Source organism: Mustela erminea, chromosome 16, assembly GCF_009829155.1.
Source record: "Mustela erminea isolate mMusErm1 chromosome 16, mMusErm1.Pri, whole genome shotgun sequence".
Classification (NCBI taxonomy): Eukaryota; Metazoa; Chordata; class Mammalia; order Carnivora; family Mustelidae; genus Mustela; species Mustela erminea.
The window spans coordinates 60,983,794-61,009,355 of record NC_045629.1 but is presented as its reverse complement, the minus strand read 5'-3'; positions in this window follow the sequence as shown (position 1 = coordinate 61,009,355).

The following is a 25,562-nucleotide window of genomic DNA, read 5'->3' as shown; positions in this document are numbered from 1 at the left end:
AAAATCCCTAAAAGGAAACAAAGCCCATAGGACTTCAATGCCTAAAACATATGGATTGGGCAGAAGTGATGCTGGGAATGGTGGAGAAATCCTGTGAAAGAGTGAGTTTACATGAAATCTTAGGGCAGGAGTAAAGGTTCTCCAGCCAGAAGAGGAGTCTGTGTAAGGAGTTCTAGGTGAAGAGTGCATTTAGAGAGCTCAGAAGATGACTGAAAGTTGGAGGGTCCAGAGTCAGAGGTCATAGGAAAGTAAACACCATATTAATGATTTAATTTGTCTTAGAACTGGTATTCAAGTATTCAAGACAATATGTCTGGAAAAAAGGAAAACCAATTTATAGAACAAATCCAATGAAGCATAGGGACATCACAAGTGGTCACATTCAATATATAACATAAATGAAAATAGAAGGCAGCTATTTTAAGTCAATGTTTGATTCTTATTATGAAAAGTCTAAAAATAGTGTGCAAATATACTTTCTAGGCAACAATAAAACACATTCTATATAGAATAAAGTTGTAAAATGTCACTTTCATTAGCATATGTGAAAATATGTAAGTCTGTGTCAGGAAGACTCCATTTATGAGAGTTATGTGGGAGACAGAATAATGAAAAATTGACCTGCTGAGCATGTGCTAGTACCTTTTGCAGGGAAAAACATCTGTACATCCAAGGACGGGAAGAAATTTCTTATGTACGAATTATTATATTGTTCTATGTAGGTTTGGTTAGAAAATAAAGGGTGGAAAAGATAAGTAGAAAGGAAAAAGATTAATCATTAACGAAGGAAAAAACAGGGGAGTGGGTGGCTCAGATGGTTAAGCATCTGCCTTCCATTCAGGTCATGATCCTGGGGTTCTGGAATTGAGTTCTGCATCAGGCTCCCTCCTCTGTGGGGAGCTTGCTTCTCCCTCTGCCTCTCTTTCTCCGTCTCACATGAATAGATAAATAAAATCTTAAAAAAACAAAACAAAACCAAAAACACCATCAAAAACACAAGGGCAACAACAACAAGAAAGAATGAAAAGAACTGATGATGAAAGAAAACAGAGGGTCAGACATAACAGGAAATCAAGAAAGAGAAAACCTTCTTCGTGTAATATGCATGACAAAACTGTTTACTAAAATATCCTCTTAAATGGAACTTCACAAAGGCACATAACGTGACGAAATTACTTGTGGCTTCTTAAAAGGCCCCCGTGGGAAGCAAGTAAGTGTTAACAACAACAAAACAACAACAATAGAACTTGCTTCATGGATATCTATTTTCATGGTTTTCTCAAGACAGCCTGAGAATATATTCAGCTCCTATCTTGTTTTTAAGAAAATGTTTTAGCCTACAAAGTATATTGTTCAGGCAAAAGGGGTGAGGGCAGCTAAAATATCCCCATCTGTTTCAAAATTTCACCAAAATGCATCTATGCTATTTCACTGAGCATTTTATAACAAAGTTATACCAAAGAATATTTTACATTAGATGGAGCACAGTGGGGGCTGAAAAGAGTCACAGGCTGAGGAGATGTCTGATTTTTATCTGTTTGTTTAAACTAGTAGAGGCTCCTGGGGCACTGAATTTAATAGAGCTAACACAGAAAGGTGGACAAATCACTCAACAAATACCAGCATACAATGAATTTTATACGTCTGGATTTTTTTCTCCCTGGATTCTTCTGCTTCCTGATGGAGGGCTTTCTCTTTATATTGGTATTCACCCAGGTTAGTTAGAATTTACCTGCACTTAGGAAAGTTTGTATCAACTGATCATTTTAAAAAATTTATTTACTTTTTATTTGCAGTGTAGTTGGTGTACATCATATTAGCTTTAGATGCACAACATAGTGATTCAAGATTTTATATGCATTACGAAGTGATTAATCACCACAATTAACTAGCCACCATTTGTTGCCATGCAAAGTTTTTATCTCATATTAACTATATTCCCTATGCTGTACACTGTATCCCATGTCTTATTTATGTTATGACTAGCAGTTCATACTTTTTAATCCTTTCTCCCTGTTTTACCCAGCCCTCTACCCTCCTCACCCTCTGGCAACCATCAGATTGTTTTCTGTACTTATGAGTCTGTTTGTTTTTCAACTGATCATTTTTTAAGAAATAGTAGTGTCCATTTTTTTATTTTGAAGAATTTGTGCATTTAATAATATGATAGTTTAAGTCTCTTTCTTATTTTTGTTTTAAATACAGAGTCGTATGTATGGTATGTGTCCAGGAAGTCATGCTATCTGATTTTGATCTAGTCTAGTCAGTGTACAATCCAGTGGTACTGGATTAATTTCTCTATTACTAAGTTTTAAACAATAGTTTCTAACCCAGGTGAGGCAAATGTTGCCTGTTGTACTTAAGAATGACAGAAATACAGGAATATAATTGAAAGGAGTAAAACTTAGAATCTGATGTGTACAGTTTGGCAAGTTAATGTAAGTAAATATTTAGTCTGAATTTAGCATATCAACTGTAAGATCCAAAATTGTTCAAATATCATCAATGATCACACTATTACTTTGTGTTTGTGTGTGCCTGTGCGCATATGTATGTATAAGAAGTGAATTACCAATATAATTTTTATAGGGAATTACCAATATAATATTTATAATAAATATTTCAAAATGATTACTGAAAACCCATATACATAACATAGGACAGATAGTCACAGGCATTCTCTCTCTCTCTCTCTCTCCATTTTTTTTTTAATTAATGGATCTTTTTTTTTTTTTTTAAAGATTTTACTTATTTATTTGAATCAGGCAGATCACAAGTTGGCAGAGAAGCAGGCAGAGAGAGAGAGAGGAGGAAGCTGGCTCCCTTCTGAGCAGAGAGCCCAATGCGGGGCTTGATCCCAGGACCATGGGATCATGACCTGAGCCGAAAGCAGAGGCTTTAACCCACTGAGCCACCCAGGCGCCCCTAAAATTAATGGATCTTATAAGATATAAAGTGAGATTTATTCCAGGGATGCAAGGATAGCTCAACATCTGAAACTCAGTCAACATGATAAACCAAATTTAAAAAATGAAGGATAAAAATCACATGATAATCTTACTAGATGCAGAAAAAGCACTTGACAAAATTCAATATTAATTTATGATAAAAACTCTCAACAAAGAGGGTATAAAGGGAATGTACCACAACATAATGAAGGCCATATATGACAAGACTTAGTTAACATCATACTCAAAGGTGAAAAGCTGAAAACTTTTCTCTAAGATAAAGAACCAGACAAGGATGTTCACCCTCTCCACTTTTATTCGACATAGTATTAGAAGTTCTAGCCAGAGCTATCAGCCAAAAAAGATCCCAACCCAAACCAAACCAAACCAAAACCAAAACATCCAAGTCAGAAAGGAGGAAGTAAAACTGTCATTGTTTGCTGATGACATTGTTTTTTTAATATAGAAAACCCTACATATCCTATCAAAACACTACTAGAACTAATAAATGAATTCATAAGGCTTCAGGATACAAAATTAAAATACAAAAAACTGTTGCATTTCTATACACTAACAATGAACTATCTGAAAAGAAAATTTCCATTTATAATTGCATCAATATAAAATATCTAAGAATAAATTTAACCAAGGAAGTAAAAGACCTATATACTGAAAACTATAAGACAAAAGAAATTGAAGATAATATAAATAAATGGAAAGATATTCCATGTTATGGAATTGGAAGAATTCACATTGTTAAAGTACCCATACTACCCAAAGTAATTTATAAACTCAATGTAATGCTTACTGAAAAATCCAGTGACAAAAAAAAAGAAAAAAATCAATGGAAAATTTGTATGGAACCATGGAACTCCTCAAATAGCCAAAAGAATCTTAAGAAAGAATAATAAAGATGGATGCATTATATTTCTTGATTTCAAATTATCTTAAAAATCTGTAATAATCAAAACTGTGTGGTACTGGCATGAAAACAGACACATAGACCAAGGGAACAGAATAAAGAACACAGTATGAACCCACACATACACAGTTAATTAGTTTATGACAAAGCAGCCAGGAATATACAGTGGAGAAAAAACAGCTTCTTTCAATAAATATTGCTGGGAAAACTGAAAAATCACATGCAAAAGAATGAAACTGGATCACTATCTTATACCATATATAAAAATTAACTTAAAATGGATTAAAGACAGTTGGACCTGACACCATAAAACTCCTATAAGGAAATATAGGCATTAAGTTCCTTGCTACTGCTCTTGGTGGTAGCTTTTTGGAATTGGCACCAAGAATAAAGGCAACCAAAACAAAAAATGAAAAAAAAATTAGACTACATCAAAATAAAATCTTCTGCATATCAAAGGAAACCATCAGTAAAATGAAAGGTGACCTACTGAATGGGAGAAAATACTTGCAAATGATGTAGCTGAAAGAAGTTAATATCCAAAATACATATAAAAACTCATACAACTCAATAGCAACAAACAAACAAACAAACAAAAAAACCTAATTTGAAAAAATGATCAGAGGATATGATGAGACATTTTCCCAAATGATTAAAAAAAAGGAATACTTAGAAATTATTACAGATTGGAGGAGAGAAAGACAAAAAGACTAAATAGCAGTGTAGTGTTCTGGAATGGATCTTGATACATTCAAAGAAACATTAGTAGAAAAGATGAAATTCAAATAAGGTGTACATTTTGTCAATAGTATTGTACTAGTGTTAGTATGTTAATATTGATCAATGTGCCGTGGTTATGTAAGTAAGACAGCAACATTAGGTGAAACTAGGAGAAAGTTATACAGGAACTTTCTACACCATCTTCACAACCCCTGACTGCTAAAATGAAAACTTTTTTTTAATAATCACTTTCAATATTTGAGTTACTTATAATTGTATGGAAGATTAAAGTTACTAGGAAAAAAAGCACAAAGAGGGAAAACTGTCCTGTGACACATTCAGTAATTCCTAATTACTCTTTCCCCACAACACACAGAATATGCAAGTGCAGTTGAGTGTTAGTGTTACAATGAAGCATTAAAAATTGAGTTGCACAAGCAATCCTAAATATATCTTGATTATGAAATGCTTCTGGTTACTAATTGCAAAGGAAAAAGAGAAAAAAATCTGAAGGAGTCAAATAAATGAAATAAACTTTTTTTTTTTCAGTAGAAATCTTCAATTTGCTTTCCTGGTCAAGATGAATATTTTTAAATTGTATTTTAGTAAACAATGTTAAACCACTATCATTGGGCATACACTAACTTCTCATTAAGTATACAGACATTGTGGTTAATATAGATGATCTTACTTAAGAAGATGCATGTTGACTATAATACAAACAGTTAAAACCTAATCAAGTGATTTCAGGTTAATCAAATATAGAAGTTATCATAAATATCATATTATATATATAAAAATACACAGATAATTTCTGGTCAGCCAATTGACAAGCATTAGTAGAATATGACAAGTGATTATAGAATATCTAACACTTAAGACTCTAATTGGTATCCTTTTTGTGGAAAAATTTTTTTTTAAGATTTAATTTATTTATTTAGAAAGGGAGAGAAAGCATGAGGAGGGAAAGACAGGCAGAGAGAGAAGGAGACGGAGAATTTTAAGCAGACTTGGAGCCTGATACAGGGCTCCATCTCATGACCCTGAGATCACTACCTGATGTGAAATCAAGAGTCAGATGCTTAACTGACTGAGTCACCCAAGTACCTCTGTTTGTGGAAAATACTGATCGTCCTCATGAAAATGGAAAAGAGAAGAATGGAAAATGTTGATACTTCTTCCCTTTAAAGAACCATCATCGGGTGCCTGGGTGGCTCAGTGGGTTAAGCCGCTGCCTTCCTCTCAGGTCATGATCTCAGGGTCCTGGGATCGAGTCCCGCATCGGGCTCTCTGCTCAGCAGGGAGCCTGCTTCCTCCTCTCTCTCTGCCTGCCTCTCTGCCTACTTGTGTTCTCTGTCAAATAAATAAATAAAATCTTAAAAAAAAAAAAAAGAACCATCATCAAAATTATCTGAAACTCTGGATTAGTTTTAAAAGATGTTCAAATAAGTGCGAATAACTGATAATTTTGATTAATCATTGTTTTTATTATATCATTAATGCCTAGCTACTGAAGATCTTTAATAACAAACATTAAAGATAGAAAAAATTGTAGAAAATGCTTTTGCTGGGGCACCTGCATGGCTTAGTGGGTTAAGTGTCTGTCTTCTGCTCAAGTTCTGATCCCAGGGTCCTGGGATCAAGCCCCACATTAGGGTCCCAGCTCCATGGGAGCCTGCTTCACCCTCTCCCTCTGTCTGCTGCTCTTCCTGCTTGTGCTCTCTCTCTCTCTGTCAAATACATAAATAAAGTATTTTTTAAAAAGGAAATCCTTTTGCTTAAAGAAAGCTATTGGCAATTTTTTTTTGTTTAGTTTTTCTCAGGTTTTTTTTTTTTGTAAGAAGAATGTTGGTGTTTATGCATGTGTATATTAAAGACTATTTCCACTCATTTTTAAAAAATATTTTATTTTTATTTATTTGACAGAGAGAGATCACAAGTAGGCAGAGAGGCAGGCAGAGAGAGGAAGGGAAGCAGGTTCCCTGCTGAGCAAAGAGCCCAATGCGGGCCTCCATCCCAGGACCCTGAGATCATGACCTGAGGTGAAGGCAGAGGCTTTAACCCACTGAGCCACTCAGGCACCCCTATTTCCACTCATTTTTTAAAAAATAAGATCATATTTCTGAGTTGTCCTTTTTCTTATAGAAAATTTCATAGTTCTTTTAACACAGTTCTGTTTTATACACACACACACACACACACACACACACATATTTCTTTTCACTTTAAATGTTTCATCTGGTTGTCTGTCTTCTGAAGTTATTTTTTATGTTTGTTGTTTAGAAGTATTATCAACATATGTCCACATATGAATTTGTGTCCTTCTGCTTGCTACTCATTGACCTTCCTGTACAGACTCTAGAAACTTTATAATCATTACATCTTTGAATATATTCTCATTCATTCTCTCAGTTTCTTCCTGTGAGCATCTCATTAGATATATTTTAAACGCCGTTTCTCTCCTCAATCTTTCACATTTTCCAGTTCCCAGGAGATGCCAGTGCTGCTGGTCCACAGATTATTATGAGTAACGAAACCCAATATTACCTCCTGACTTTTACTTTTATACTTCCATATGGAACTTTTTTTAAAGGCAAGTAACATAATAATTATGTTTTCATAAGACCTGCATCACCTCCTGTAATGGTGTTAATGGTGTTGTTATGTACCCTAGCCTTTCACTTATTTGGCCCATATAATCAACAAGTTATATTCACTTATTTGGCCCATATAATCAACAAGTTATATTCATAATATCTCCCAAATTGAAAATATTTTCTTATTTTTTAAAGATTTATTTATTTATTCATCTTAGAGAAAGAAAGCATGAGCAGGAGGGGTAGAGGGAGAGGAAGAGAGAATCTCAAGCAGACTCTGCCCTCAGTGTGAAGCCTGATGTGGGGCTCCATCTCACAACCCTGAGGCCATGACCAGAGCTGAAACCAAGAGTCAGATACTTAACCTACGGCACAGCCCAAGCACCCCATTTTCCTATCTTTGTAATTCCTATCAATGCTACATTGTTCAGTCCTTCAGCCATGCGTCTTTCTTTGACATAGCCTCTTAAATTATTCCTATCATTTTAGTCTAATCCATCTAATTCAGATTTGTCAATAGTGTGATCTCCTAGAATTACAAATATGATTTCAATCAGGCTTAAAACAATTCCTTGTCTTCCCATTATTTATAGTATCAACAACAACAACAAAATAATATATATTGCTTTCTGCCTTTTTTTGTTTGCTTAAGCTGCCCAAATCATCTCCATAATAATTGCTATCAAAAACGAGCAAACAAACAAAAAACACCAAAATAATCAAATTAACAAAATATCTTTTCACTTGAAGTTCTTCTCCCTTGCCAAATACAAATAACTTCAGGTGGTTCTAACAGGATATAGTGATTGAGAAACATTGTGGAAACAGAGTGTGGAAAAAGCATGTTATTAAATGTTAAGAATTTACTTTTTGACTGCGTTTATAGAATAAGTTACAGAATATCCTCATTTCTGCTGTTTACTTGGTTTCTTACAGGCTTGCCACATTAAAAATCCAGTTAATTATAAAATTATCTTAATGAATCATGGCTAAAGAATCCATGTAAGTGTGGCTGATTTTAACATCTTATCTATAATGCTATTAATAAATTGATAACTTAGTGCCAAGAAATCTGGCTGACTATAATCTCAGAGCTGAGACCTACTCTGTCCATCTTCATTCAACTAATTCAACTTGGAAAATTTCCCATCCTGAACTAATTTTTATTAGTATGAAAGGAAATTCATATGTTGATCCAATTTAAGAGTGCATAGATTAAAGCTCATTATACAATGGCTCTGTTCCTAAAAATAACTTCACACTTGAATTATGTCTTACACGGTTGTATTTTTTACTGTTAATGGCTAATTATATGAGAATGTTTATTCTGGTTTGTTTTCTTTTGATATCTTGAATTTTACTAAAGAATAACCTGAGGTAGTCTCTGTTTCAATGCCCACTATAACTAGCACACTGAAATGGAATTTGAAAAGAGCCAAGAGACATGGAGATATAATACATGGATAGAATTTAGTAAATAAAAATTAAGGAAACAGGGGCACCTGGCTGGTTCGGTCAGTAGACAATGTGACTCTTGATCTTGCTGTTGTGAGTTCAAGCCCCACCTTGGGTGTAGAGTTTACTTAAAAAAAAAAAAAATAAGGAAAAAATAAACACATAGATAATAATGTGTTGTTCATCATGGAAGACAAATGAGAAGACAGAATTATTGCGTATTGTCCCAGGCAATAGAGAGGTGCAAGTGAATAAGGAATGAAAAATGATACTTGTCTTGCTATTCTAGAGGAGATTTTATATTGGGTAGATAGCTGAACAAAATATTTTTTTACATTTGTTCTTAAAATATGATTCTCAGAATCCATCAAACATATCAGTTATTATGAATAAGCTTGTTTTTAAAGCGTTGTTAGAGAATTGTTTTATAGGAGGTCTCTGTCACTCAAACCCCAGTGGATAACTTTTCGCCCTCACTGCTGTCACTCGATAGATTAATCCATCTTAATTTCTCCACCTGCAATGTTGTTATAAGCCTGCTAACTGTTCTTGCCACCTTGAATCCATCATTCTCATTGTTGTCAACATTCTATTTCTCAAAGAGAAATCTAACCGTACTGCATCTGTATCCACAAACCTCCGGTATAATCTCTTATACAGAGGATAATACCTCAACTCCTTCACCTGGTATTTAAGGCTCCTTAGTATTTGGCCTAATCTAAACTTTGATCTTTACATCCTATCACTTCTCCCCTCTCTCCTGCTAGTGGTGAGCATCTCACCATTTTCTGATGATGCTCTGCAGGTCTGAGCCTCTTCTTTAGTGCCCATGTTTTCTCTGCTTAAGATACCTTCTCCATTCCTTTATTCTTCATCATTTAAAACATAGTTCAAATGTCATTGACTCTCCAATGCATTCTTTTATTACTGTGCAAGGCAGTGAAAGAGAACATGTTTATCTTGTATGTTTTTGTGACATTTTAATGTCTTTCTCTGTGTCTCTCTCTCCTGTCACTCTCCCTCTTTACATGTTGAACTAAAAGTCTAGATTCTAATGCAACATAAAATATTGCTAACTGGTGTAAAATGTAGATTTACTTTAAAAATATTATGGAAGCTTCCTTGCATTTTATTTCTACTAAAGCAAATGGCGAAATATGCTTTATGCTCTTTGGTTTGAAACAAAAATATAAATTGAGTAAAATTAAATAATTTTGTTGAATCTTATGACTTGCATAATTTTACAACTTATTCTTAGATTCAATTATGCAGCATCGCATAGTATTTATAGGATGTAGAAAATTTATAGCATTTACATCCTCTGTCATTAATACAAATCATGAAATCTTCAATTTTTCCCTTTTGATGCATAAGTTTCTTAAGATTATATCTATTTCTTAATCATATCTGATCTAGGTTTTTAAGTAGTGAAGCTATTAAAGTACCTGGGACATACTAGGAAATCAGTAAATACACACTGAATTTACTTGAGTTAATCTCTCCTAAAGGAAGCAACAATTTCCAGATTAATAAAAATATAGCAAAAAATTATCATCCCCTTCAAAATGCATGATTTGAGAAGATTTGCTGCCATTTTAAATATATTTATATTTACATATAAGGAACTTTTGGTTTATCAGACGATGTCGTAATTTCATAATCGAAGTCTAAGGTCAATAGAAAATTAGATTCACTTATAAAAATTGTATCCTTTTGAAAGTGTTAAAGAAAGCAATTTGTTAAAAGATAAGCAATTCACACATTAGCATTTTCATCTGACTTACACATTCATACTTTTCACCATCCTTGTAGCAAAGTAATAACAATAGATTTGTAGCACACGATACAGGAAAACATCCTATTCAATCATTTCTTTCACAGCTCTTCCATATTCTCGTTAATAACTACGTGTAATCTTACATCAATTTTTTCCCCTGTATTCCCATCCTTTTTTGATGGGGAAGGGGAAATGAAACTGCTGTTTATTGGGTATCTACTATATGAGAGGCTCTATGTTTGGAACTCAGTGACTTCTTACAGAAAATTTTTGCTGCAAGCAGTATAGTCCCTATTCCAAGGATGAGAAAATTGAGGATTGGGAGAGTTAATTTTAGTTCAACAGTTGTGATATACAGTATTTGCTAACTTTTGCTTCCCCTTCCCTTCTCTCTCCTTCTGGCCACTCAGAACATCTGAATTAAACACCGAGAATCATTCTGTTATGTATTTAAAAACGTGCATTCACATGAGCTGGGTGGTATGCTCTTTTTCTCCTTCTTTATTTTCGTTATCTTCTTTAACTTATCTATCCTTCAAAATTTATCTCAGATGTTACTTCTTTATGAAACTTTCCTTTATTTATCGGGGCAGAAACAATTTATTCCCTTCTTTTTCGACTTTCCCATTAAAAAAATTACACTTACTTCTAGTGAACGCTTTAAAATGTTTAATACATTTTTGCTTTGTAACTTATCTTCTCTGCTAGAACGTAAGGTCTTGACGACAATGCCTTTATACTCATTTTCTTAGCTTTACTCCAATTTCCTAACATGGACTCTAGGACTAAAGGATCAAATGAAGAGTCTAAAATAAAGTCACTATATTTTAGCTCTTTAAAGTCTTTTGATAAATTAGCAATATTTTGGTGATTCTTAATTTCAATATTCATTGTATGAAATTTTTTTGAGGATAGAGAAACCGCTCCTTCATCACCATTGACTACACAGTGGCCATATTGGGTGGAACTATTTCAATAGGCTATATCATATGGTGTTGGCCAGGTTAAATATGGGCTGCACTAAAAAGGCCAACACCAGGTCCAGTCTCTTATGGTTGCAATTTTTCAGATCATCTACCTATGTATAAGAACAACTCCTAAGGGGCTCTTGTATAGGGCAGACCCCATAAGGCATCACAGAAGCTATGTACTGGGATGGTATCAGGCATATTTTTTAAATATTATTTGTTATCAATATATACTCTACTCCTTCATTCTTTTAAATGTCAGTAATCATATTCTTGTAAAAATATTTCTAAATGGATCTGGATTATCTTGGGGAACAAAATCATATCTGGTGATACATGTATTATTTTTAATTTCTTTTTAGAGTAAACATAAATGATCGTGTGTTACTTTTTTCAGCAGGTTTTCTGTCCTTGTTTTTAGTTCATCCTAAAAGTCTTTTTAAGCTTTGTGGGCTCAAGTGCTGACTTCACCTAATCTTTGAAACTTGTTTACTGAAGTTGATAATGGCATTGGGATTTATATGTTTTTTGGAAAGTGGATGGGATTCACAAATCACCTTTAGGTTCCTTTCAGTAATAGGCAAACCTTCTTTACATTTTCTCCCTTGACATCAACAATTGGCTGATGCCAATATTCTATTGCCTCCTTTTAAATTAAACTCTGTATTTTGTGCGGCCACGTGGAACCACTTTAGCAAAAAAAGAGAGGCTGAGTGAGAGGCTGTGTGAGACTTCCATTTGATGAAAAAGTTGGAGGATGGTTTGAATATGGATGAAGAAAATTGTTTGCTTTGGTGAGGTTTTTACCACGAAAATATAGAACAACTTAAAAACAGGAAGAAAAATTTTGATAATGCTACTTTTATTTTTTCTGCAAGCACTGAAAAGCAAGAGAAATATTGGCAACCTAAGCAATATTTTAATGTGGTTTCAAAGCTGCATGATGACATATTACCTTTCTGGAATCTAAATTTCAAAGGACTGTAATGGTTCAAAATTGTAATCAGGTGTTCAGAGTCAGTTTCCTTGGGATTTTAGCCCAATAAAAACAAATTCATTGGAACATAGTAGAAAAAAAATTGTTTAAAAATTTTTAAAGGACTTTATTTTTCTTTTTTCAAAGTAATGTTTTAATTACCCCACAGACAAGAAGAGGATGATGGGGGCGCCTGTGTGGCTCAGTGGGTTAAAGCCTCTGCCTTCAGCTCAGGTCATGTTCCCAGAGTCCTGGGATCAAGACCCGCATTGGCCTCTCTGCTCAGCAGGGAGCCTGCTTCTCCCCTCTCTCTGCCTGCCTCTCTACCTACTTGTGATCTCTGTCTATCTAAAAAATAAATAAAATCTTAAAAAAAAGAAAAACCAAAAAAAAAAAAAAACAAGAGGATGATGATGATGAATCTTACTTAGGAGAGAAATCTGCAATTGAATGACCATTATAGAATTTAAAATTTCTATGCATAGACAGAAATCAGAACAGATCATTTTCCTCCCATTCAACTGAGCATTTTGTTTAAGAGTATCACTTCAAAATAAACAATTTTGTAACAGATCCATAGCTTTACCAACAGCTAGAATTAAACCTTCATTTTACAGGGGTTGTATCACGGATAACACTGGCTTCATTCACCTAAATGACGGATTGGACCCAGAACCCCAGCTTCACTATGTATACAGACGACACTAGAGGAATCCCAAAGTGATGAGAAGGTGATGGGTGAGTATTCGAGGCTGATTTGGTGCCCATAGCACTATATAATGTGGGGGAAAGGAACAAAATGCCAGAGCGAGAAAGGTAAAGCATCAGAATTAGGCAGAAATCATCAGGGAAGTCCAACAGAGAGAACAGGACTCCGAGGTGCAGACTCCTGATATAAAGGGAGTATTCCAGAAACTGGCTAGAGCAAGCTCAGACCACCCCCCAATAATTAACAACAGCCACAGAAACAAAGGTGAGGTTAGTAATACTCCTGTGAGACAGCCATGATTTGTCCAACTACCCAGCTTGTAATCAATGAAGCTGGTGTTCCAGTGTATTTCATGAAGTCCCTGAGAAGAGCGATACGGAAAATAGGCCGCCAAGAGCATTTTTAACTGTATTAGATCACAAACTGTGATTAAACCTGGGAAATGATAACTATGTATCTCTATGTCTATCTGTAAAATAATGGGGGACTTTGTACTGTTAATTTTAACTAAATCAGTGGTTTTCAAAATTACTTTTAGCAGCACAAAACATATTTTTAGTTGAGGTAATAAATATTTAGACTCCCTAGTCCTTGAGCAACCCCACTTTTGTTCCCATCCTCACAGTCTAGGGATTTGTAAAGTGTTTTTTTTTTTGTTTGTTTGTTTTGTTTTCTGGTTTTTTTTTTTTTTTTTTTTTTACCCTGAAATCAGTGAAAAACACCCAGCTACCATTTAGAACTTAAGATCTGTGGGGATAATGCATTCGGGTCTCACTAAGACTGAGGCACAGAACTATTTGCCTTGCCAATGGATTCTCTGGCCTCTAGCATGCATTTCCTGAGTTCTCTTTCCTCTCTTTTTTTAATTCAAACAGAAGCCAGACTTGCAGCTATGCTCTGACAGGGGCATGGTTATAGTAGATATTCTGAATATATTGTACAGAATTTCAAACACATTACCAGCATTAATTTAATTTAAAAAAAATTATAGTATTTATCAATGAATTTATATTACTTAAATATCCTGTTTCTTTTTTTAAATTTCACATTCCAAACATGATTTTATTTGCATCTGCATGTGGTTTGGGTCCTTTAGAAAGATGGGCTTAGACGTTCACAGAAAAAGAACCAAATTCTGTATTTATTGACAAGGCAGAACTATTTTGTGTATTGTAGCGTTGGTTGGTTGGTTATTTTCTTATTTATTTATTTATTTTATTAAGAACCCTGGTTTATTCAGAGACATTTGAATATAGGTTAGTTCTTTTCATGGTGATGTAATTGATCTTACTTGTAGATGGTATCCAATAAGTGGTGTAAAGAATAGTGTGATTTCCCAAAGAAACACACACACGCACACACACACACACACGGAATTGTTTGATTAAATCTACTTTATGAAATCAAGTCCTTCTTTATATTTTAGTTCCTGGTGTGCTTCTATTCTACCAATCTGTCCCCTAATCTCCCCTCTACTCTGACTTATTCATCTCTATTTTGACATCCTTGTTATACATTAACTTAATGTGTTTAACTTTAAGATGGACATTATTTGAACTCCAAATAAAAAATGGTTAAATGTGATCTCTCTATACCGTTGTTTTCTATGTGAACAGTTTCTTACAGTTTTATTTTTGAATCTTACACTTTTATTGTTTACTTGTTTTTTGCCACTTACCTCTCCTTTCATTTCCATTTTTTATCTCCCATTTATAAAAATCATTTTTCTATAATATGAACTATATTGCATATTTAGCATGATGTAATTAATATTTTGATAAATATTGATCCATAATATATTAATAATTAGATACAATTATATTAAATGATAATAAATAACATTTAACTAATATTTCATTGTAAATATTGTATCTTTCCACTTAAAAATTAGCAGATTTTTACTATGCTTGGGTGACACAGTTGGTTAAGCATCCAATCCTTGGTTAAGGCTCAGGTCATGGTCTCGGGGTCTCTGTGCTCAGCACAGTCTGCTTAAGACTCTCTCTCCCACTTCCTCTCTCTCTACCCCTGTGCTCACCTGCCCTCTCTCTCTCTCTCTAAAGTAAATAAGTCTTTAAAATTTAATAGATTTTATTAGGAATATAGTTTCTTTTATTTTATTTGTGGATGCTATCTGAATAATCACTGTCATTTGACATTATATTTTTTCTATCCACTCCAATTATTCAGTTTTTCATTTAATTTGACTTCCCACCTGTTCTTAGCTAGAGTTTTTAGCTATTGCTCCTTTAAAATTGTGATATGTGTACAATAAATATGTACTCATAGTAGCCAAAGGTATGCTATCACACAGTTCAAGTAGAAAAACAGATATTCTAAATGATTCTCTTTCTACTTTATACAATTCCCACACGTTCTTAGGTGTGAGTTTGAAGGTGGGTCATGGTTTTACTTATTGTTCCTACTATTGGATTGAATTAAACCACTTGGATATCATTATCAGAGTTGAAGGGAACCATGAAAAGAATTAGAGTAAATCAGAAATACCATCAGCCCACATCTTCCTTCCAGTCATAAATTTCTTCTTTGGTTCTCATGTGTGTGTGTTTTCTCCTTAATTTTGACAACTATAAGCAATGCCTATCATGTAATGGATACTTACTCTGTGATTAGAGAAGTCTTCCCAGATTTATAGCACATGTGACTTAGCAAAAACAACTGCAATATTCCCTGGGTCTGAAAACTAGCATTTCCAAGACAGTAATTTATTCCCAAATGACTGTTTACTACCATAAAGAGAGTGGTAAAGAAACAGATTATTTTGAAAAAAAAAAAAATCAGTCAAGTGTGAACATCAAGTTTATCAAATCCTCAAAGAATTATAGACTCACTTACCAACTTTAAAAGGAAGATTAAACAGCTGTTTATTAAACATATACTCTGTGAGACCTTTCTTTACATTATTTCTATGTCAGAAAATATCCCTAGAGGGTAAATGGTATTCTTTTCATCATACAGATAAGAAAAATGAGGTTAGTTTGAATAAATTCCAGGTGTATATAACACAAAAATGCAAATGCTTTCCTCATGCCAGGCTTTGAATAGAAGAATTAATGGTTTACATTTTTCTGAAATAAAACAAAAACGATAAAAGTTTAAAACCTAATGAATCACTTTAATATGGATGACTGCCCAAAGAAAAAGAACATGTAATCCAAACATTAAAACATCTTGAAGTTGAATAGTTTGAATTGTATTTTTGTGAGATCAGATATGCAAAGAATATTTTGTTCTCTTTTTTTCTCTCATGAAGATTCCTAATTTCTCTAATAAACCCTAATCTGTTGAGGTTGCAGAAACGTTCCCTGTTATTGCATTGGAGTTCTAAGAAGTTAAATGCTGAGTCAAGTGGGAGAGGGTTTCCTATGGCGCCTGGCATCATTCAAAGACAGCAGCATTGATTGAGATGTACTTTGTTTTGTCGGTTTTCTGTGTTTTCTCTTCTGGGTTTGACTCTTCTATTCTTTGTTCCTATCTAGAGTGGAGTATCCCTGGCTACTCTAGAAACAAAGGAAATCCTATGGTGCACTCTCATGTTGTTAAGTAGGACATTTCACTACCTCTGTGTAAGTGAAAATTACTCTACTGCTCTTTTATCTCTTGTGGTCCCACATACTTTCAGAAAATCACTCCTGAAACTTCTAACTGAATATACGAGGCAGTCATTTCTGTTCTGTTTCTTTTTAAGATTGATTTATTTATTTTGAGCGAGAACGTGAGCATGAGTGGGGTGAGAGACAGAGGAGAGGGAGAGAGAATCCCAAGCAGACTCCCTGCTGAGCATAGAGCCCATGCAGGGATCATTACCTGAGCTGACACCAGGAGTAGGACGCTCAAATGACTGAGCCACCCAAGTGCCCCTGCCCTGTTTTGTTTGGTTCGTTTTTTTTTTTCCCCCTTATATTCTGATTCTTCATGGAATGCAGCGGCACAATTATGTTGTCATATCCAAATTCGTCTGATTTGATCTGAAAAAGTCCTATCTATTAGCTTTTGTTTTCTTCTTTTCTGCTCAAGACTAAGCCTTTCCATCTCCACCTTTTCCTGTTTGGCAAGTTTTCTAGTGTCAGTAAGATACTTTGTCATTACTCACAGTGATTGTTTTATATCCTGAATCTCCACAAGGCCACACTATTTGAGAGCCATCAAAGTTCTTGGCTTTCTACTTCATCACCTTTCTCCTGAGGCCACCAGCACAGGAAGCTTTGTTCACTAAATAGTGGAAATACCAATTGTACAAAGAATTATGGGTTTGGAAGAAACATAGGATTAATATTTTAAAGCACTATCTTCCCTGACAGGGAATAGGAAAAAATAAAACTGGGTGTGAACACACAAAATTTAGGTCTTTTATATATATCATTAAAATATGCCAACTTGCATAATGACAATCTCTAAATTTCCACATCTGTGAAATAGACTAATCATTACTTCGCTCCATCTCTATATATGTATTATTCTGGTTTTTTTTTTTTTTTCCTCAAGTACTTCTTTCCTGGAGAGCATTCATTAAGACTATAATCACTTTATGTACTTGTCTACCATTATTTTTATTCTTTTCATTCCAGTATAACTTTCATGAGGATAGAAAGTTTGTCTTTCTCATTCCAATGACCTCAGTGTGTCTAAAAAAGTGCCAGGAGAGTAATCAGTATTATTTTCCATGCAAAAAAAGTACCTTTCCCCTTCATATGTATGATCTTAAAAGTCAGAAAAATTTATATCTTCTGTGGATATTTCATCCAGATGCTTGCTCTCATGATTTTTATTTTGCTACTCCACATCTATGTTACTTCTCTAGAGTGGTCCTTTGATCAAGACTTTACCAATATAGGCTACATAACGGATTCCCAAGTTGTCTGGCTTTGAGACAAAATTCTAAATAGTTTTAGCCAATGGGATGCGTCATAAGAGTTTCAAAATTGTATAAAGGGTTTGGGGCTCCTGGGTGGCTCAGTGGGTTAAGCCTCTGCCTTTGACTCAGGTCATGATCTCAGGGTCCTGGGATCCAGCCTGGCATCAGGCTCTCTGCTCAGCAGGGAGCCTGTTTCCTCCTCTCTCTCTCTCTACCTGCTGCTCTGCCTACTTGTGATTGCTCTCTCTCTGTCCAATAAAGAAATAAAATCTTTTAAAAATTTTGTATAAATAGTGAGGTCAGAATTTTAATTCTGTGAATTTCCTCAGAGTCCTAGTTTTGGGATTTGTCTGCATCCCTCAATCAAGGGCCACAGTTTCTTTGGGTGGTTCATTCCACAGAGCTATCTTTCCCAGATTCTGGTAATCTGACCTTCTCCTTTGATTTCTTCAATTTAGGAATAGAAACTTTCTTTCTGTAGTAAGCCCTAAGGGTCTATGCTATTCCTTATAGTTTCTACCTTTATCTTTGAAAATGAGCCCTTTACTAAATTCCCCTCAAGTTACCTGAATTGAGTGCATCACATATTCCTTGACAGATCTTAAATATATTACTGATTGTAAATTTTCTCTTCTAATAAATAGTAAGCCTCAGCAGATAATATAGGAAGAAACTTATTGCTCAGAATTATCCTTGATTCCAATGATGAGTACCCTCTAAGTTAAGGGGTAGAGAAAGTATCAACCAACCTAAGAACACATAGGTATAAACCAGGAAAAAAAATGAAGTTTCAATATTAGCTTATGAAAAATAAAATCACGAAAGCCAGATTCTCATCATTAATTTGTTCCAGAAAAGCAAGATCAGGAACAAACTTTGTCAAGTGAACAGCCATTCTGAAAATATAAATCATCCCAGATAAACAAGTTCTTGGGGGTTCTTATGAGTCATTCACTGGAGTATTATTTCAATGATCCATTTAATTCTACTATATCTATCTACCAGTTATTTATTTCATGCCAGTATTAATAAAAAGAAGAAATTTAATTTTATAACTCTCAAGTAATCTTTCACAATATTGTTCCTTTGAGGTTTCTTTGGTGCTCTAATTTTCTAATTTAACTTCCACATAGCATCTAAAGAAATTATCCATGGGCTCAAATGTGTATATATTTCAAAGACACATAAAAATATATTCCACATATTTAAGAAATAAATTCCTGGGTCTATAAACAAAAGAGATTTAAGAGGCATTTTATTAGCAACATTAAATCTTATTCTGTATATAAATTAGTTCTTAGTATCAAAATATAATGTTAGGAATATTTAAATAAAACATTCTATAAACAATCATCTTCTTAAATGTTTAGTAAAAGTTTAGAAATTTACACTGGATGGAAGTATTTGACCTTAGGCAGAGTGCTTAAACCTCCATTCCTCATTTACTATACATAAAAAAATATTAAAAATAGTGCACTTATCATAAATGCATTATGAGGATTGATTGCAATAATACTTGTACAATACCTGGCATACAGTAAATGCAGTTTAAATATTAGTTGTTATTATTGCTTCCGCTACTGTTTATTCATATTTTCTAAAGTCTGTAGAAGAAGAATATGTTGTTTTTGTAAGAAGAAACAAAATATTTGGGAGCTAGTCTCTGTCTTAGCACTCTTGAAATTACTTTTCTTTTTTTAAATTGAAGTACAATTAACATACTATATCATATTAGTTTCAGCTGTACAACATAGTGAGTTGATATTTTTGTACATTATGAAACAACTCCCATGATAAGTCTAGTCAATATTATTTAATTTAAGCTGACACTGAAAATTTAGAATTTTGGAATCTGCTTTAGGCCAAATAGATCTGACCCTTATTCCTGAAGAGACAAAAACTATGAATTCTTTCTTGTTCACATAGTTTTTTCCTTGTGAATTTTTTGAGAGACATACTCTATAATTCAGAAGTAAAGGACTGAGAAGTACATCATATATATTACAGTATATCCTCAAGTCTTCAAATACAACAGACTCACAGTCTCTCTCTCATATTCTGTCAAAGGCAGAACGAATTCTAAAGCACATATTTTGGATCCTTTATAAGCTATAGTACTCCATGTAACCACAAATAACACCAATCTCATTCCTCTATTAAAAATAATAGAATTATGCAAATTGGTGTGGAAAGAATAAGAAAGTTTCCACAAATCCGGTGATATGTTCTCATAGGAATATGTGTATGATCCACCAGTGTGGATTCTTAGAAAACCTTGCATCAGACCGAGAAATCCACTTAACACAAATGAGGTATGGGAATGCAACCATGACCATGAGATTGACCATAACACTTACCACCTTGCTCAGCAGCTACTATCTTAACAAAAAGTTGGAACAGCCTGCACATGTGAAGTTTTACCATCTAGACAACATTCTGAACAGAGGGAAAGCCATTCTTCAGGAAGCAGGATATAATGGAATCAAAGGCATTTATATTATGGTCTGTCTGAAATACAAATAAAACATGATTCCAAGTTCTAACGCACTATTGTAGGCAAGGCAGCATTTATCATCATGAAGTACATGATAACCCAGGACTCGACTCCTCAGGTATGAAGATCAGAGTTAACACACCAGACCAACTAGCTGGGATAAGTGTAATCTAAAGTGAATAATGGGGAAGTTGAACGATGAAGGCGGACTGTAGCCTAGAAACAAACTACAGGGGTGAAGAAAAGCATTTTTCTCCCTAACATTCTTCTTCTAAGAAAAAAAAAAAAAGAGACACCAGAGTCTTGGAGGCAGCATTTCCCAAATTCAGAGAGATAGACAACTAGCCCCAAAGTGCACCTCAGTAGACACAGAGGTCTGTTAAATTCCCAGTTCAAAGGAGTACTTGCTGCTCAGCTGTAGGAAGTGAGGCAGCCTCTTTCATGGTTGTTCAGACCTTTGAGGGCTGCTTCAGTTCCAGAGCTGTCAAAGTGGATTAACTTACATCCTTTGAGCAAGGAATATACAACTGTCTGGCATTTTAGACCAAAGGAGAACACCAAGGAGGGGTGTGTGTGTGTGTGTGTGTAGCTTTATATAAGTATATATAAATATAAACAAATAATTTATAATATAAATATGAATAAATAATTTATAAATAAATATGTATAAATAAATTATATATATAAATATATACACATAAATAAATGTTGGTGGGAGTGCAAACTAGCCACTGTGGAAGACGTTGTGGAAGACACTGTGGAGGTTTCTCAAAAAATTAAAAACAGAACTACCATATGATTCAATAGTTGTACTACTGGGTATTTACCCAATGAATACAAAAACACTAATTCAAAGAAATATACACTTATGTTTATTACAGCATTATTTAACTAGCCAATTATGGAAGCAGCCTAAGTGTCTGTCGATAGATGAGTGGATAGAGAAGATTGGTATATATAATGGAACGTTATTTAGCCATTAAAAAAAGAGTGAAAATTTACCATTTGCAACAACGTGGAAGGATCTAGAGAGTATAATGCTAAGCAAAAAAAAAAAAAAAAAAAAAAAAAAAAGCCAGTCAGAGAAAGACAAATGTCATAAGGTTTTATTCATATGTGGAATTTAAGAAACAAAACATATGAACAAAGGAAATAAAAAGAGACTAAACAAAAAATAGGTTCTTAAATATAGAGGAAAAACAGGGTTACCAGCGGGGAGGTAGGTGGAGGTGGGATGGGTAAAATAGGTGAAGGGGATTAAGGGTTCACTTATCCTGATGGGCACTGAGTAATATGTGGAATTGTTGGATTGTTACATTGTACACCTGAAACTAACATAACACTGTATGTCAACTATACTGGAATTAAAATAAAAATATATACATATAATTCATAGCATAACATATAGAAATGCTGAATCATTATGTTGTATACCTGAAATGAATGTAGTATCATGTGTCAACTATACTCAAAAAACTTTGCAGCTTTAAAAGAAATTATATTTATGAAAGATATTTAAACTTAGTCTTAAAAAATCACCATCCATCTCTAGAAGACGTGCATTCCCAAAACGATTTTGTATTTTTCTTCAATAAGTATTTCTAAGCATTTATGATATAAGTGGGCTATCATGATCAAGTGTGTACTATTACTTTTAATTACAAATTAAACTTTAACAAAATAACATTTAAACTTAAAACTAAATAATCAATTTTGATCCCTTTATATTAAATTAGGACACATGTGGCGATTTTCTTTTTCACAGGAAAAAGAAAAACCAACCAAAGTCCAAGGAATACAGATTAATTTAATTTAATGTATCACACAGCTACTATTAAAATTGTAATCCAAACGCATAACAAACTGCTCATGGAAGAAGAAAAATCCCAAAACTTTATTGAGTATATATAGTAACCATATAAGTATGGAGGGGATGAGAACAAAGGAAAATGTAGGACAACCAGATATTATACTTTTTTTCCTGAAAATCTAAGTATAAAACATAGGACTAATTTTTCTTTAAAAACAATACTTTACCTTCACAAACATAAGTTTCTAGTAAGTTTTGAAAATCTAATCATTTACAAAAAGGTTGGGAAATAAGAAAAAACAAATTTCATTCCAGAAAGTAAAAATTATCTATCTTATTTTTTAAGAATAAATAGTTAAATGGAGTAATTCTCATCTTGTGCTCTTTTTGATTATTATAACTAAAATCCTGGGAACAGTTTCTATGTTGACAGCTGTGGGCATAAATGGAGTCTCTGTTTCAGTGTGGAAGGATACAACATGGGAAAGTCTGGTATTTGTGTGTAAATTCTTTATTCTTTCTCTGCAGGGACCTGAATATATGCAAAATTACAACAGACATATATGATAAAAGTGATGCAAATAGTTGCTGAAGGGAACCTGAATGAAGGCATAATGACAGGCTGTCAGGAAGCCTGGAACAGAATGAAACTATGCTGTGGTGTGAAAACCGGCCTGTGTGTCAGAGAGTTCATCTAATTTACTTGAGCAGAACTAAATAAGAACAAAATAATGCAGTCTGAACTGCATTAGTAAGTGCTAAGGGGAAACTCATTAGGAGAAGTATGATTTTAGTTGGGTTAATTAGGTTAATTCTGAACAGACAGGTTTTTAGAATCATTTTGTAGCAGGGCAAAAGAAAAGATCAGAAGGTTAAAAACTAAAGTAGGTTCTTTCCGTTGGTCCCTTGAAGAAAGGGCAAAGAAGCTGAAGGTCCTTAGTACCGATGCAAACAACGGTATTAACCAGTACTGAGACCAAACATGTTTTCTTTTCCTTATGTTACATATTTCTAGAAGTAGGTATGATTTTCTCATTCCATGTGAAAATAGTACTGATAGCAGGCAAATATGGCTGAGTAATATTTGTTCCTATAAGATAAGACGATGGACAAATTTAACAAAATTTATTTATCAAAAATAACAGATTGTTTATCAAGACCTTTTCAAGAATCAAACTTCACTGTGCATAGAAATCCAAAATTTTATGCACTAAACTATCCCCAATTCCAATCTGCTTTCCCTTTTGCAAATTTCACCATAAAATCGCAATCTTAGACACAAAACCCTGGGACATTCCCAAGGTGGTGATTTTCTTTACGTCCACATTTTAATAAGCTCAGCTTTGGTTAACAGCTTTTTCTGGAGCATTTTGGGAAATGAGTAGGTGGTAATCTGAGGCTAGGCAAATTATCTTGTTAATAACTTTATTGACAAACCCACCATATTCTAGGAAGGATAAAAACAAACAAAAAAAAAAACAAAAACTAATGAAAAAGGAAACCAAATAATTTTCCATGTAATCTTTTTGGTTACTTAATAGTTCAACTAGACACAAACAAGGCTACAAATAATTCAGACAATAATGGTTCCTTTTCCTATTTGTATTATGTACCCTCAAAAATGAGGAAAATTAGTAGAAGAAGGAAAAATAATATACAGAAACAGCAAAAGGAAAAACACAAAACTTTATAGGGATGGCTATCTATAAGGTGGACCAACTGCTAAGACTATTGCTATATTTTATATTCTTAATATGTTAATATACAAAGATACATCATATGTTGTTTAAAAAATAGTATATTTAAAATTTTACACATATGCCATAATAGACAAGAAAGGACTACATGTGGAAATTACATGTTTGGTGAGGTAATAAGAACCAGTCCCTGAGAGACAGTACCTACCTATGTACAGCTGTGGCTCATAGTTCCAGAAATTTAATTACCCTAGTCATTTAGTGTCTCAAATACAAGGAATCAAAAGGAACTAATATTAGCATTCTAGTGATAGTTGCCCAAATTGATTCACAACATAAATACTCCTCAAATTTTATATTTCTGCTTTTACAAATTGCCGATATTTTATCCTTTTCCACACATTACATATATTTAATAGGACCATTTGCTCTATATTTAAAACAAGAATAGCTAGACCAAATTGAACTATAACCTTCACATTGGCACAGGACAAGAAAACCAGTTGAGGAATTAGAACTTCACTCAGATACTTTTCTATTTAATCATCATCTAAGCAGCAGAAACTGGTTAATTCCTACTTTATTACTCCATTCTTAAAGGCACCAGGTAATTCCTTCTGGTCTGCTTCCCTCCATCTGACTTTAAGATTCTGTTCATGTAATAATAGATTCTGTTTGAGTCAAATCTTTGTGTTCAGGCATCTGACTTAAGTACCATATTTCCTGGAAGATTTATTAATACTCATAAACTGTGAGTCATCCTATAGATGCTTGATGCTGAAAAGGAAAACAAAACACAATCTCCCTTGAGAATTTAGTGTCAAAAGCCTGTCCCATAGACATATACTATCCAGTTTAGAATTATCTCTGAAGAGTCTGTTTTTGAGGGATCATAATTCATTAGTGCTTACAGATAATGTGGGGTATGTTCATATAAATGCTATCTTGACAAAACAGCTTATACAGATTTCTACAGATAACATTCCAATGAACTGAAATAAAAACATGCTTAGAAAGAACTAACAGAAACAACATACAGCCAAGGGAGACCCATAATTATACTTATCATGGGATGTAGGGCTCAATAAATAGAGCAGAACTCTACAGATATAAATCCCAAGAATAACAATAAACATTAAATAGAACAGTACTGTCAGGACTTAAATACGTGGTTCAAGTCTGATAGTTTCTGATCAGATTAAGGTGATCTAGGATTGCCACCGCATAACACCTAGGTGCCCAACATATGCAAATGTGAATTCTTTCTAGAGAAACACAACATCAGATGGATATTATGCTTGTTTCATTTGTTTTATACAGAGTCTGTGTGGATGAGGAGGCCAAAGAAGCTTTATACCTGTTTAGCTCTTGGATCTCCTGATGAGATGAAGATTATGTTCCTGCTGTTAAGTCCTACCTTGTAGCCATCTGTAAAGCTACGTAAACGTAGCATCAGATCAAAACCTAATTGTGTCTGCTGAGTCTGATGGCAATCTTAAACCCCAAATTTAGGTTGTGTTGCTGCAGTTTTTATAACAACTTAGGCAGAGGTGAAGTTCGAATTAGTGATGGATGTAGAACAAAATAGAAGAGAAAAAAGAAAGAAAATATGA